Here is an 8,046-nt window from a genome sequence, read left to right on the forward strand (position 1 = left end):
GCGAAGTCGTAATGATGTCTCCACGAATATTGAACCACACCTTTCAATGAGCCTAGATTAATAACAGTAATTATCTGAATATGATTATTATTGTAACAATGACACTTATCGAAAAAAAACTTTCGGAAAAATAATAAAAGAACGTATTAGTGTCTGGCTGTTGCGTGCTGTATCACTGAGCCATCTGAACTGCTTCAAGTTTTCTCAAGATCGCTCTAGATGAACCTATAAAGAAGTCTGTGGACTGAAAAATCGATTGCCACAGACTATCGTGTTAGGTTCAATATGTAACATTAATATTATGTAACATTTTACAAGATTCTAAATGTAATATTATTTTAAATTAACAGTTTAATTTAATTTCAATTTGTAGACGGATACTATTTAATTATTTTAATATTAGGGTGAATTTTAGTACTAAAAAATTAGTATTATCAGCACTAGCCTAAATTAAGTTTTCGTCTAAACGTTTACAAAAATTTCAAACTAATCTGTTAATAATTTTTACACAAAAAACTTTCCATCTTTCCGTCAGTCACGCAAGAAATCTTTAATTAAAAAGGCATTCGTAAGGTGAGAAAAAGCTTGTACTTATTACTAAATAGTAACAATAGAAAATAATACAATTGGTTTCTTAAGAGCAAAGTTAAAGTGAAGATATCTTTGTTTTCACAACAGGCTCTACTTAAGGAATATGGAATGAGACGCGACAGGCAAGACGTGTTAAACGAACTGTAGTGTTTTCCGTTTGCTCTTTTCACGGAACAAATCTATATACATATAATTGTCTGTCCTTAAATATTGTTTTTAACATTTATTGCTACTATTTCTTGGATTAAGGTTTTGTGTTTGAATAAACGCTTTTATGAATACAAGAAAGAATATTATATTGTGAAGTGTGCAGTAAATATGACCAGCGTCCAGAAGCTGATCTAACTTAAACCAACTTGAAAGCAGAATATTTTATCATGTCTTTTTACAAAATTAAAATACTATTTTTAAAAATTTCATTTTATTTGTCATGTTTTATTTAAATTTAAAGATTATTTTATGACTTTAATACGTTTTAGCATTACGTAAGTTTTATATGTCGTTCAACATGGTTAACCTACTTGTTTTGCAAGCATAAGCGGAATACCCTTCGCGTCTCAGGTTTCAACTACTTTATGTTGGGTCAGATTAAAAAAAAACGTATATTATTAACAGCTTTGTTCTTCCGCTTGTTTGTCGCCTTCTTCCATACAAACCCCTTATAAATCTCAGTCTTTATGGTTAAGAACAGTACACAAAACTTTCCAACTTGTATACTTGAAAACATAAAATAAATACAGTTCCTATTAGTAATTTAGATGGCATCAAGTACTTATATATTCATACTAGCGGTCACCAGCGACATTGTCTAGGCAGAAAAAAGTAGCCTGTAATATGCCCGTGTAAATTAACTTACTTCCGTCCAGTCGTTCAGAATTTCCTGGAACAAACGAGACATTTCAGGCAGACAATAATAAAAAAAAAATGGTTTTCCTTTTCACTAACGCAAAAACATCCTGTGTACAAAATATGATTTTTTTCGATGTTACATGCAGACACTCTAATTTTATTTATATGTATAGATAACGAAGCTTGGAGCAAAAATAACTTAGACTCTTAGGTCCCTCTTATTTCTGAAATAAATCAAATTATGTATTTCCTTTCGATGGAATCAAGATGAATTAACCGAAGGATGCCGAAGGGAGGCGGGAGCTGCCGAATTCCTCACCTTTGCAAAACACAACGTCCAATGCCGAATCAGTGCTCGACAGCCGTTCGTCCCGGGTGGACGTGATCTACGCGGTCCTAGTTTTAGGATCAACGCGCGCGTAAAACCACAGGAAAAATAAATTAACCTACAACATAATTGCTGTGAAAAGTGTTACACTAATTTATTGACATTAATAAATTGTTTTGCTAAATAATTTACTTTTAAGTGTTAAAAATTTACTTTTACTGTTTCAATTGTACGTGAAGGAGCAAAAGTTTTACTGTTATATATAATTCATATCCATGGTTTTTTTAATTAAAAAAAATTCTAGTTGACTACTTTACTAACATTAGGCTTATATTAAAATCTATGGTACCATTTAAATGAAAATCGATTTGAACTAATGATTAAATTAGTGCAAAACTTAGTAAAATGGTAGAGTAAAAAATCCGTGAAATATTTAACTGAACATATAATTAAGGATATTAAACAAGTAAGTAATCCTAATCTAAAAAATAACTATAGGAATTTGTATCCAAAATCCATCTGAGGATACCGAAGAAATTCAGGGTCTGAGATTGAGAGAAATCTTTGCTTAATTAAGGTTTCTTCGTATGTAGGTACCTGTAAAATAGAAACCGACAAAAACGCTGAATTTTTAACGCTTAATGCTCAATGCTCAACCTACTGAGGATGATATCAATCTTTTAGTTTTAATTAAAGGTATAATTAGATATGTTAGACATTATTAATTTAATTTAAACTATATTAATTTAAATTTAACTTAAAAGACAATGAAATTACTATTGCTTTTGAATGACGGAACATGTTTTGTAGAGGTGATCCGTAGTGGAAACAATATAGGTTTTTATAATAATATACGTCCTTATTTTTTATTTGATTTATTGATCAATTAACCTATTCAAGTCCTAGTCACTTCGTACTAAGTATTTTTAAGCCATATTAAGTTGTAAGGTTATTTATATTGCAACATTTATAAAAAAGATTATCCGTAAAGGTACAGGAAATGTTTGAATTATTTATACGCAAGCGTCACGTGGTGTTGGCATGATCAAATTCATTATCCGTCTTCTCTGGCGTAAGTGTCATACGAGTAGACAATAGGAGGGTGGCTACCGGGAGGGTTGACTGTCAGGGTTGCAGTGTACCTTAGTTATTGTCACCTGCCATACATCTACAGATACTCTATTCTCATGTCTTCGTATTAGTAGAGTTTCGTCGTATTTATTTTGTTAAGGAATTATTTTAAAAAATATCTTGCTGTTCCATCTGAAAAACTTCAAAGTAGAATGTAAATGTAATGACTCTATTTAATTAAATGTTATAATTTAATTGTTAATTATTAGTACTTCATGAAAATTTAATACGGTATGTAACGATAAAAGATCTGAATAAAATATCGTATATTATTTTTTTTTCTGTAAAGTGTGAGATTATTTATTGCATCATATTTAAACTATGGTTATAAATTTATTTTGAAATTCATAGTAATGTTGGATTTGTAATGTAATTTGTACCAAAAATGTTTTATGATAGAAATCTTTTACAAAGACAAAAGAACATTTTCAAAACGTTTCAAAACGAAGTTTGTTTAATTGCTTTGCTTAAAATATAGGAAATATTTTATTAAGAACAAAGTTTTAATTAAACGACGAAAATGTTCAGCAAAATATTTCATTAGGTAAATTTAAAGATACTGCCACACTCAGGTTGTTTACTGGTCATTAAGGGCGCCCCTTAGTGTAGTTTTACAGTAAATGTTATATTTATTCTTATAGTAACCATATTAGTACGTCACAACTTCATTTGATATACGATCGCCGGGGGTGCGAGAAATTAGCTCCAAACTACAGGTTTATTGCAACTAACTGTACATGTTTTACGTAATACTCCGATGTAATGTGAAAGCCACAGTTTCCTGTGCCACGGACAGATTGTGAACTTCATCATTTTACAAACTCACTAGGAAAATTAGAAACTGACAGTAAAATGTAAACTTAAAGAACCTTTCAATATATAACATGTTTGGTCAACTTTGAACTCATGTGTTACATTTACACCAAGTAATTTTAATTAAAACATGTAAAAAAACAAGTTTTTATTATGTCTTTGTTAATTAAAAAACATTGAAAATTTAAAAAAAGACAAACTACTCGTTAAGGCTATTCAAACGAGCCCAACTTCGATGAGTTTGTGTCATAATAAAGCATTATCCGGCGATTTATAAATGTATACAAATATTTCACCTCAATCAGTAATCGAGAAGTGGATCTTTAATTTGCAAGATTTGATTACAAACATCCAGAGAGGTGAAAATAAATAAAAGCTTGTAAAATAGGTATGTTGCATTGTCTTGATGAATAAGTTTTCTTTTTCATTAAGTTTAAATTGTGCTAGCACTTTCTAACATATTTAGTGAAAGTGACTATAGTGATAGTTAGTTAGTGATTATAAACTAACGAAATTCACAATAAGTCAGTGGCATAAACATAATATTGGATATATAATGACTTATTATTCAAAAGATAGTTTTATTGTTTTACTTAAATACATTAAAAACTAATTAAGTTATATTTGTGGCAAGTTCAATACGAAATGGAAAAATACTAAATGAGGAAAAAGACGAAAAATATACGAAACGTGTTTGCCTAGCACTTTGATGAGGCACTCTACATGACCTTAATATCGACAGGACGTTCAATATTACCACCTTACGTATTTTACAGAGTAATTAAATTGTAGCATAAATACTATCCTACTGCTATTTTTACACAGACTTTAATGGAGTTAAATAATTTAATGAAATTAATTATGTAACTCGAAATAGTGAATCAATTCTTTTTATACCTTTGTTCTTGCAAATGTATTTTTATATAAAATTAAAGTACAACATAATTCTGAAAAATATTCGACATTTTTGTGTAAATTAATTGATCAATTTAAATAAAATTTTAATATGCGAGGGTGGTCCCATATTATCATATAATTAAAGAATTAATTTTGAAATGTTCAAAATTTCCAAACTGAATATCGTGTCGGGCAACATTAAAATACAATTTTAACTTTGCGTCAAATGTGTCAGTGTTTTATAAACAGAGATAGAAGTGGCTGTAACTTTTGGGCGCCTAATTTAGCAACTTTTATACCCTTTGAGATCGTTCAGAAAAATACGAGTAGCGTTTTATGTTGCGAAGGAAGTATGTTTTATGTCGCAACCGTTTACCATCGTTTGTAAAACAAAATAAAATAACATAACATGAACACTCAAACTTACATACATACATAAAAGGAGGTACTACGATTTGCAATATAAAATGAAAAGTTTATTCAAAACATCTGAAGTAATAAGAAAGTAATGAGATTGAATGTGGGTGGTTACAAAGGTAGAGAAAGGATAAAGAAAGTTTGTATGGATTGTATGAAAGAGGATATGTGTAAGAAGGGAGTACATTCAGATTTATAGAGATGTATATGTAGTGTGCCGACTTTCCGTGGGAACAAGGGCAGATTGCCAATAATGTTACTTATTCGATCTACATTTTTTCTTAAAATGTCATGTATGTGAGTACCTTTATTAACTGGTGGAAGAAATTTTGATTGTTGATATTTATTTACATAATTTCTTTACCAAAAGAATATCCATTTAATCCACTTATTATTAAAAATCCAATAATGAAACATTTGAAAATGGAATAAATAAAACGGTATACTGCATCTAGTATTCGCGTACTAAAGACGCGCAACGAGAGACAATTGTCCGTTGCCAAAGGCTAATATGTCGCTGCTTGTTTGTTCCGGAACGTGGTCGGAAGACTTTCAATTCCAATTTTCCAATACAAAAGTCGACAAAGAGCGGCTTGTTGCCTTAAACTACTGCGCAACTAGACTTAGTCTGGTTTATACTGGGGCTTAAATAAACAGGCGGAGATATCCCCGCGTGTTAGTCCATTGAAAAAATAAAATAATTTATTTCAACCGCACTACTATTAATTGGGCTTCATAAAATTGAAATGAATATTACACAAATTAATTTTTTAAATAAAAATTATTTGTTCTATCCCTTTTCATGTGGTCAAAAATATGACGATTTAATTCAACTTACCTCTATCCAAAGTTGCTCGTCTCTATCGTCTAAGCGACGCAACTTTGAATAAAGGTAAGCTTTTTTTATTGTCATATTTTCAACCAATGTATCTGTAGCACACTATTGTACACATCATTCCCGGACATCCTGTATAACACATACAAACATAAGTTAACCCTTAAATATATGTCCAAGTTATAATAGTAGCATTAACGTGCTTAGCTTGTCAGGATTTCTGCTGAATTTAAAGTTAAAGTATCATAATAACACACAATTTAGTACTTCAAGTAAAGTGGGGTTAAGAAGATTAAATAGGTTAAGGGTCAGACGACGGCGTCCACTCACCGATGTGGTTTCGCCGGGCGTGCAATAAAAGTAGACAATAACACCACTTATTATGCAATTTCATCACAAACGAAGTATAATTATATTATACCGTTTTTAAAACTAGTAATAAAAAAGTCTATTCCTACTTCCCCTTCGTACACGAGGCAACGTAAATCTTCGAAACCCGGCGATTTTAGTCGCTAAGTGACTTAAGCAATACAATGTCATAAAGGTTCGTACACAGCGCGGGTCGCCGACATTTCTATCTGTCATCAACAAAGACAGTCGCGCACAACCTGTACTGAACGAATAGAAGATTCGCGTCAACGATTCAACGATTCTCGCGACGATAACATACATTATTAGTTTCGACGATTTACTTTACCTTGTGTACAAAAGGCCTTACACCAAAAAAGAGGACTTTAACTTAAGATTTTTAAATAGTGAAAATATGCACTATACATATATTTTAGAAGGCTCTCGTAGCTTCGATGTCTTCCAATGTCTTTTTTGCCTTTTATTATAATAGAAAAAACTGTGTTTTAATCAAGTGTCATCCAAAACAAGTTTCTATTTTGTTCTGTAGCAAAACTAATTCAAATTCGAATTCTACAGAACATAAATTTAAAATCAAATTTGTGTACGAATGTACACACGTAAACATCGTCATCAAAATTTTATAATTACAAAATATAGGTATACAAAAACTCAAAAACAAACACGTACCTACGATTCCCGTCTCGTGTACAAACTTTATACATATTTTCGGTTTGTTTTATGTTGTTGCTGTTATCAAAGCTTAATTAAAAACAAACATCAACAAAAGCAATTAACTCCTAAACCTAACCGATATTTTAAAAAAATTATCATGCCGAAATCATCACCAGGGTTATCTTAATAAGCCGAGATTTTAAACAAATCCCCGGGGAATTTTCTGTGAAATAAAATTAGCCGAAAAAGGCAGAGCCATTAAAATTACATTAGCATAAATAAGAGGAATGCTAATCTGACGAAAATAAATCTTGGTCGGAAATAAAAATAATCCAAGTGGCTTGCCATTCAACGATATCCCGCTCAGATCTTTGCTTATTGTGGACTTTTTTTTACATGTGACTTTTTGTTTTATCTGCGCCTACTCGCATACGCTTTGTGTTAACTGGCAATGGAATTTATATCACTAAGTAGACACTATAAATTTCATATGTTGTATAACATGTAGATTAACAGCATGCAATCTATTGCCGTAGTACCTATTGCTTCGTCCTAAAGAATAAGGTTAACAGCTAATTCTGAAGTACTTATATTATTATTCGACGTAACATCGACATATATAGTTTACTAGTTTTGTTATAAAATGTTTATCGAATAATAGTATGTTTTATTATACTTCTACATAAAATACATTCCATAATTTAAGTATCGAAACACCACAAAATAGATATATTGAGTATTAGAGGCCTCTACTTTGGTGGTTCTGTATTTGCGGATTCAGCAATCGTCTCCCTCCTTTGCGTTCCTGTATTAACATCGAATCCAATTCACCCCTGTGTTATACATTCCTATATAAAATAGTCGGTTTGTCTGAAGGATCGATGTAATGCGACAAACTGATCTGACCTTTGCAATATCAAGAAAAACACACATCATTCTTAGACTGTAGAATAGCTTTTTCATGTATTATCTAGTCTTTTTACCTTTATAGGTAAATATTTTAGGTTTTATATATCTCCTGACAGGACTAAATGCGATAACTCACCGTGCTAGATAAGTTTATCGCACTATATGCGCTGGGACAGGGTAATATGACAACAGATGTCCATGACGGTTATGTCAACTCGCCGTACATTCATAAAAGTAATAACAGATTCAGCAT

The sequence above is a fragment of the Papilio machaon genome, chromosome 17 (genome assembly GCF_912999745.1).
Source record: "Papilio machaon chromosome 17, ilPapMach1.1, whole genome shotgun sequence".
Classification (NCBI taxonomy): domain Eukaryota; kingdom Metazoa; phylum Arthropoda; class Insecta; order Lepidoptera; family Papilionidae; genus Papilio; species Papilio machaon.